The sequence below is a fragment of the Octopus sinensis genome, linkage group LG2 (assembly GCF_006345805.1).
Source record: "Octopus sinensis linkage group LG2, ASM634580v1, whole genome shotgun sequence".
Taxonomy (NCBI): Eukaryota; Metazoa; Mollusca; class Cephalopoda; order Octopoda; family Octopodidae; genus Octopus; species Octopus sinensis.
The window spans coordinates 207497015-207504990 of record NC_042998.1 but is presented as its reverse complement, the minus strand read 5'-3'; the positions used below and the strand labels follow the sequence as shown (position 1 = coordinate 207504990).

Sequence of the window (7976 nt, the reverse complement as noted above, 5' to 3'; positions counted from 1 at the left end):
TTTTTATTTAATTCAGTCAATTATCTTTAATTAATTCCAAAGCTGGGCTTCCCTTTCACAGGTCTTTCTTTACTACAATTAATTATTCAAGTAACGGCCTTTTTCGATCTCAATTACGTTTATTATTTTAATTAGTAAATACATCTTGATTCATTGCATACGGTATATTAATGCCTGCTTCATTAATATACATACACTTGTGTCTTTATTAATTAACGTGTTGCGTATATTAATTAGCATATATTGTTTGCCAACAAGCAGATACTTTGATTACAATTCTCAACATTTCATTATTTGACATGATTAATATTCAGTACCAGCTGCAGTGAGCAGGCAGAATGGTTAGCACCCCGGGTGAAATGCTGAGAGACACTTTTCAGTGTTCGCGTTCTGAATTCCGCCGTGGTTGACTTTGCCTTTCATCCTTTCGGGGTCGATAAATTAAGTACCAGTTGTGTACTGAGATCAATCTAATCGACTGGCCCCCTCCCCCAAAATTTCGGGCCTTGTGCCTAGAATAGGAAAGAATGCTTTGCACGCCGGGCGAAATGCTGAGAGACACCTTGTCAGTGTTCGCGTTCTGAATTCTGCCGAGGTCGACTTTGCCTTTCATCCTTTCGGGGTCGATAAACTAAGTACCAGTTACGCACTAGGGTCGATCTAATCGATTGGCCCCCTCCCCCAAAATTTCGGGCCTTGTGCCTAGAGTAGGAAAGAATGGTTAGCACCCCGGTTGAAATGCTGAGTGACGTCTCGGAATTCCGCCGAGGTCGACTTTGCCTTTCATCCTTTTGGAGTCGATAAATTAAGTACCAGTTGTGTACTGGGATCGATCTAATCGACTGGCCCCCCCTCCCCCAAAATTCGGGCCTTGTGCCTAGAGTAGGAAAGAATGGTTTGCACGCCGGGCGAAATGCTGAGAGACACCTTTTCAGTGTTCGCGTTCTGAATTCCGCCGTGGTTGACTTTGCCTTTCATCCTTTCGGGGTCGATAAATTAAGTACCAGTTGTGTACTGGGATCAATCTAATCGACTGCCCCCCCCCAATTTCGGGCCTTGTGCCTAGAGTAAAAAAAAAATGGTTAGCCCGCCGGGCGAAATGCTGAGAGACACCTTGTCAGTGTTCACGTTCTGAATTCCGCCGTGGTTGACTCTGCCTTTCATCCTTTCGAGGTCGATAAATTAAGTACCCGTTGTGTACTGGGATCAATCTAATCGACTGGCCCCCTCCCCCAAATTTTGGGCCTTGTGCCTAGAGTAGGAAAGAATGGTTTGCACGCCGGGCGAAATGCTGAGTGACATCTCGTCAGCCTTCGCGAGGTCGACTTTGCCTTCCATCATTTCGGGGTCGATAAAATAAGAACCGGTTTTGAAGAGGGGTCGATGTATTCGACTGGCCCACTCCTTCCGAAATTGCTGGCCTTGTGCTAGAATTTGAAACCAATAAAAAAAACACCAGCAAATTACTGGGATTGATGAAATCGACTGTCCCCCACCCCACCTAAAATTTCAGGCCTTGTGCCTTTGGTAGAAAGCATTATATTAGTTTGTTAAGGGCGGTGAGCTGGCAGAAATATTAGCACGCCGGACAAAATGCTTAGCGACATTTCGTCCGTTTTTACGTTCTGAGTTCAAATTTCACTGAGGTCGACTTTGTCTTTTACCCCTTTCGGGGTCGATGAAATAATACTTGTTGAGCACAAGGGTCGATGTAACAGATTTAAACCTCACACCCCACCCCCACCCCCACCCCACCCGATGTTGCTGGCCTTGTGCCAGAATTTGAAAGCAATATTATCGTCCATTTTTACTAATATATAAAACGTCCCTCTGTCGATTAGCAGTTTTATCGATCAGCGTGGAATCCGATCATAATCAAATATTCCATTATTTTACGTTGTTGATCCAATGACATTATGATTCTCCATAATTACAATTAGTTTACGAACGTCATCAATTGATTGTGACGTCATCAAAACACTTTTACGACTTTAGGTCTGAAGCAGCGAGATTTCTGAAGGCAATCCAGTCGAGTTCCTGACAGGAAGATCTTCACCAGTCCCTACTTCATCCAGGAAGAGCCAACGTTCGAAGGCACAAAACTTTGGTACGTCTTTAATAATGTTAGAATGGGATGGGGTGCCGCAGAGATATACGGGTGGTTTCTTTAGTGGTGTAACCCGATGTCACATTGTAAGGCCGGAGTAGAAAACTTCTTGTTCTGGTCTAACATCGTTGAACAACAGAACTTGGCTCCCTAACTTCGTGTAACATCGTAGGAGCTACTATTTTTGGCCTGAAGGTGTTAGGATGTCATATCATATGGCCCTATAATGTTTTATTAAATCAAAGGGCTATTTACCTATTTCTTTACTACCCACAAGGGGCTAAACACAGAGAGGACAAACAAAGACAGACAAACGGATTAAGTCGATTACATCGACGCCAGTGCATAACTGCTACTTATTTAATCGACCCCGAAAGGATGAAGGGCAAAGTCGACCTCGGCGGAATTTGAACGCAGAACGTAGCGGCAGACGAAATACAGCTATGCATTTCGCCCGGCGTGCTAACGTTTCTGCCAGCTCGCCGCCTTTCGACGAGATATTTACCATGACTGTAAGGAGTTATGGAGATGTTCTGAGTGCTGAGAGTTACCAATGTCGCGAGCTGTGTTTGTTATGTTGTCGGCTGGTGTGAACTGACGACTATTTGAGGCGATGAATAAAAATGTGTTTCTTGGGCAGCGTGAAAAAGGAACTGATATCATCTGAAAACAATTAACACATTTTATTATTGTACATAATTAAGCCGAATTGGTCTTTTACAAATAACAGCAGCAATAGTTACATATTGGGTGAGACATGCTAAGTGGAGTTTACGACCAGCTTATTGAAACAGCAACATATGGTTGGTCCTTCATAACTGGAAATAATTGCGTTATATTCGTGGCGACGGAGATTCCTGTCGTCTGTCTGCCTTCTGTTCTAACCGTCTTCCCGAGTCGTTTGGCTGTCAGAAGAATGGAGACACATACCATTCGGCTGCCTCAACATTCTGCCTGGCAAGAGGTGAGACGTGTGAATGAGCCGGCTGCTCTCGACGACATTGATTGGTTGTTTAATAGACCGATCATGTGAAACTACTGACGTTCGGTCGTGATGCATGACCGGTTACCTAGCGGTTCGGTTTCGAATCACCGCTGCAGAGCCATATCGAATGATTTTACGATATTTGATCAAATTGGAGAACTGTTTTTCTGTGGCCCTAAGGTGTTCCACCAAGATCCTCGACTTGGTTTAATATCGCTGGGCCATAGGACAGCTTTTCTAAAACACCGGAATCCGTTGTAACAACAAGCAAAGCCATCTTTCGGTTTTGGTCGATGCAGGGATATTTTTTTTCTTTTTTCTTTTTCTTGTTTTTTTTTTTGCTATTTCACTCTTTTCACGAGACGAACGTGTAATCTTTTATCTTCTACTTGTTTTAGTCATTAGACTGCGGCCATGCTGAGGCACCGCCTCCATGAGTGTTAGTCGAGTAAATCGTTAAGTTATGGGGACATACACAAATCAACACCGGGTGTCAAACAGTGGGACACACACATACACATACACACACATACACACGATGGGCTTCTTTCAGTTTCCGTCTACCAAACCCACTCACAAGTCTTTGGTCGCCCCAAGACTATAGTAGAAGACACTTGCCTAAGGTGCTATGCAGTGGACTGAACCCAGAACCATGTCGCTGGAAAGCAAGCTTCTTACCACACAGCCACGCCGGTGTGTGTATGTGTGCCTCTGTGTGTGTGTTTGTGTGTGTGTGCCTGTGTGTGTAAGTGTGACTGTGTGTGTGTGTGTGTGTGTGTGTACTTTGGTGCGTGCGTGTGTTTTATGTGCGTGTATGCCCACAATATTTTGAAATTCTTGCTAAAGTATGTGTCAGTGAATCTAGATATTTCGGTTATCACCTGTCAGTGAATCTTCCATTCCTATATTACAGTCAGCAATAACAGTAAAAGCGATTTGCATCAACCCCACCACGACCGCCACCACCCAACAGCAACTGAAACAGGAGGAGCAACAGCTGTCGTACCAAACAGCAGCAGTAGCAGCAGTTGTCATATAAAAGAAACTCGAGTTTTCAAAGAAAACTTTAACGCAACAAGAACGAGAACAAGAAACACAGCAGGGAAACAGGTGTGGAGAGACGACATTGAGAGTAAAACTGTGGCAGACGATCATTTCAGGAAGGAATTTTGAAAGAGGAAAAAAACCCAACAGAGGAAAATGGTGTTGATTAAGAGTTATGTCTATTGTGTGGTCCTTCTCACTATTTCACTGGCAGTGCCCACAACTCCGGCATCGTTGTTTGACGGACTAATGCCAAAATTTCCATCAATGGATTCCATTTTTAACGGTAACTCTATCTATCTATCTATTTTCTTTTTTCTTTTTTTGTTCTTTTTTCCCTTTTACGATCCCTTTTGATCGAAAACCTACGCCACCTTTTTTTTCTTTTTCTCTCCCCCAAAAGAAAAGCTCTACCTTGTAACTTGTCCCAACTGTGTGCAGCCCTGTGTGGCCAATAAAGAAACTTATCTATCTATCAATAAATCATCTATCTATCTATCTATCTATCTATCTATCTACTATCTATCTATCTATCTATCTAGCTATCTATCTCTATCTATATCTACCTATCTACTATCTATCTATCTATCTGATCTCTATCTATCTATCTATCTATCTATCTATCTATCTATCTATCTATATCTATCTATATCTATCTATTCACCTATATCTACCTATGTTACCTATCTATCTATCTATCTAATATATATCTATATATATATATATATATATATATATATATATATATATATATCTCCTTCTGTCTGTCTGTCCGTCTGTCTGTCTGCTTGTCTATATCTATGTATCTGTCTATCTACCTGTCTGTCTGTCTATATTTATTTATCCACCTGTCTTTTTGTCTGTCTATATCTATAAACAATTTTATAAAATATTTTACACACACACACACACACACACAGAGTTTGAAAAGCCTTGGTGAGACTCAGAATAGAGTGTTACGTTTTTAAAAAAACAATATATAACATCCCGCTTGGTTATTGATTTTGTTTTTGATCCAGTTAATAATTGAGCGTGTGTGTGTGTGTGTATGTGTAAAACAGTGAGTCAGCAGAATCGCTAGAACGTTGTAAAAAAAAATTCATTGGATAAGTTTTGAGTTCAAATTCCGCCGAGGTCAACTTTATTTTCAATTTTTTTTTTCGAGGTCGATAAAATAAACTACCGGTTAAGAACTGGAGTTGACCTTATCGACAAACACCCACCCTCCCCTCCACAAAATTGCTGGCCTTGTGCCTAAATTAGAAACAGCATCTTTTATCTTTTACTAGTTTCATTCATTAGATTGCGGCCATGCTGGGGCACCGCCTTGAAGAATTTTAGTCGAACGAAAAGACACAAGTCCTTTTTTTTGTATTTTATTAATGCCTGGCACTTACTCTATAAGTCTTGTTTGCCGAACTACTAAGTTACGGGGACGTAAACACACTAACACCGGTTGTCAAGCGGTGGAGGGGAACAAGCACAAACGCAAAAATACACGCACACAGCTATACATCATATGTGTGTGTGTGTATGAGTATACATACATACATATGCATATATATATATATATTCCAAAGCCAATAGTATATATATATATATATATATAGATATATATATATATATATATATATAATATATATATATATATATATATAAATATATATAGATATAGATATATATATATATATATATATATAAATATATATATAGATATATATATATATAAATATATATATTATAATATATATATAAATTATATAATATATCTATATATATATATATATATATATATATATATATATAGATATATATATATATATATATATATATATATAAATATATATATATATATATATATATATATATATATATTATATATATAAACAGTAAATGGAATTAAACGCAGGTTTTATTCAAGTCTTTAACTTCCGACCTATGTTTCGAAGAAAACATTGGTATTATTCCGGAATGAATAAAATGATGTAAAACAATGCGATCTTCTCATCATCTTATTGGTATGCATATTTTTTCCCCCCTGATGCGAAGATCGCATTGTTTTACATCCCATAGGCCTCCCCTTTGAGAAACACTGATTTAACCTAAATTTGAGACGCCAGCAAAAGAAGAAATAAAATAGACTTTTTTTCTATTCCAAGAAAAACGATTTTACAAATGCACGTTCCCACGGCTTTATCGATCGCATTCTCAACCTGGAATCGATTTTTGTAATTTTTTCAAGACTTATACACGCCCTGAGACCGTCGGTATCTACATATCAAATTTAAGCACAATCGGATGGAGGATGCTCGAGATCCGAGAAGACACACAGACAGACAGAACAGATTTTATATATATATATATATATATATATATATATTTATATATGGGGGAGGAGGAGACCCCTTTCGGTCATGACTGACCATGGGATTGTACCTAGAAAGTTACCCTCTGAGGCACAAGTCCGGGCAAGGTTGTTTGTGGAAGACCAGCAGTCGCCCATGTTACCGGCCTCCCCTCTCCATGCCACCAGTGTTATCCAAGGGAAAGGCAAAGGGGCCGATACAGCTTGGCACCAGTGATGTCGCAACCCATTTCTACAGCTGAGTGAACTGGAGCAATGTGAAATAAAGTGTCTTGCTCAAGAACACAACACGCAGCCCGGTCTGGGAATCGAACTTACAACCTCATAATCGTAAGCTCGATGCTTTAACCACTGAGCCATGCACCTTCACTATATATTTTTATGTGTGTGTGTGTCTTTGTCCCCCACCCCTGCCAAGGCTTGACAACCGGTGTTGATGCGTTTACGTCCCGGTTACTTAGCAGTTTGGTAAAAGTAACCGATAGAATAAATACCAGGCTTAAAATTAAACACTAGGGCCAATTCATTCAACTAAAAAAACCCTTCAAGGCGATGCTCCAGCATGGCCGCAGTCTAATGACTGAAAAACAAGCGAAAGAGGAAAGGTCGCCTGATCACGGAAATAACAAAGAAAAACTGCAGAACAACACAAGTTGTGTTTTATTGTGGATCCGGATTACATAAGCTCTCTGCTGGCACACCAGATTAACAATATTATCTAGATTAGTGGAGAACCCCAGTTAATCTTGTGGCAGGGTCCAAGGTTATCGTTCATCACAATTCTGTATTGTAAATCCGTGGTTGGGCTCCAGACAAACTGGTTTTTACACAGTGATATATAAAAAAAAGAATAAATTTAAAATAATGGCCATCACATATTTTCCCTTTATTGGGAAAAATGTGGCTTACAGCTGTTTCCAGTGACCATTATAGGTGCATTACTGATAGGTTTACTCAATTGGTCTATTGATCAATTGAGGCAAACTGAACGACCTAAGAAAATTAATGCTACTTTGGTCAGAGCCATTTTGGGTTATAACAAGCAGAGTACTGAAGGAATGGCTACAGCATGGGGAAAGTAGAAGATGGAAGGATGCAATTAGAATCGAGAACAGAAAAAGACAGGTTATATTTCTCAATCGATCAGTATTTATATCCTGGCTAAGAAGTGCATTCCTGACCTCTGCAATTGTTGTTGTTGGCATCCTTTTGTCTCGGGAGACAATGGAGTTGCGCATAAACTAATCCAGTCTGGTTTTTACATTTCATGTCCTCTCCAGTTTCCTCTCCAGTTTTGCGCAGGCCTGGGCTAGATGTAAAGAAAATCCTGGGTAGCCCAATCGTCAGGATTCCTCTCTCGACCTTGCTGGCATAGTCCAAAGGAGTGCAGAGCATTACGTTTGGCACCAGCTTGGTTGCAGGAGCTGCCGGAAGAGTGTCGAGTCGAACACTAAACCGCCTACGGGGCTCCACTC

At 40.2% G+C, this 7976-nt stretch overlaps 1 long non-coding RNA gene across 2 annotated transcripts in view; it reads left to right on the top strand.

Annotated features, from left to right (window-relative positions):
- The first annotated feature begins 1997 nt into the window (after nucleotides 1–1997).
- The window catches only part of LOC115232394, a 13092-nt gene continuing 7113 nt past the window's right edge, over nucleotides 1998–7976 (top strand). Inside the window, exons 1-2 of one of the 2 annotated variants that reach the window (XR_003883629.2) lie at nucleotides 1998–2107; nucleotides 4006–4422. This is a non-coding gene — a long non-coding RNA (uncharacterized LOC115232394). Of the gene's footprint in view, nucleotides 2108–3056; nucleotides 3072–4005; nucleotides 4423–7976 lie in introns of those variants that run through there. The other variant, XR_004997972.1, reaches the window with a different exon arrangement.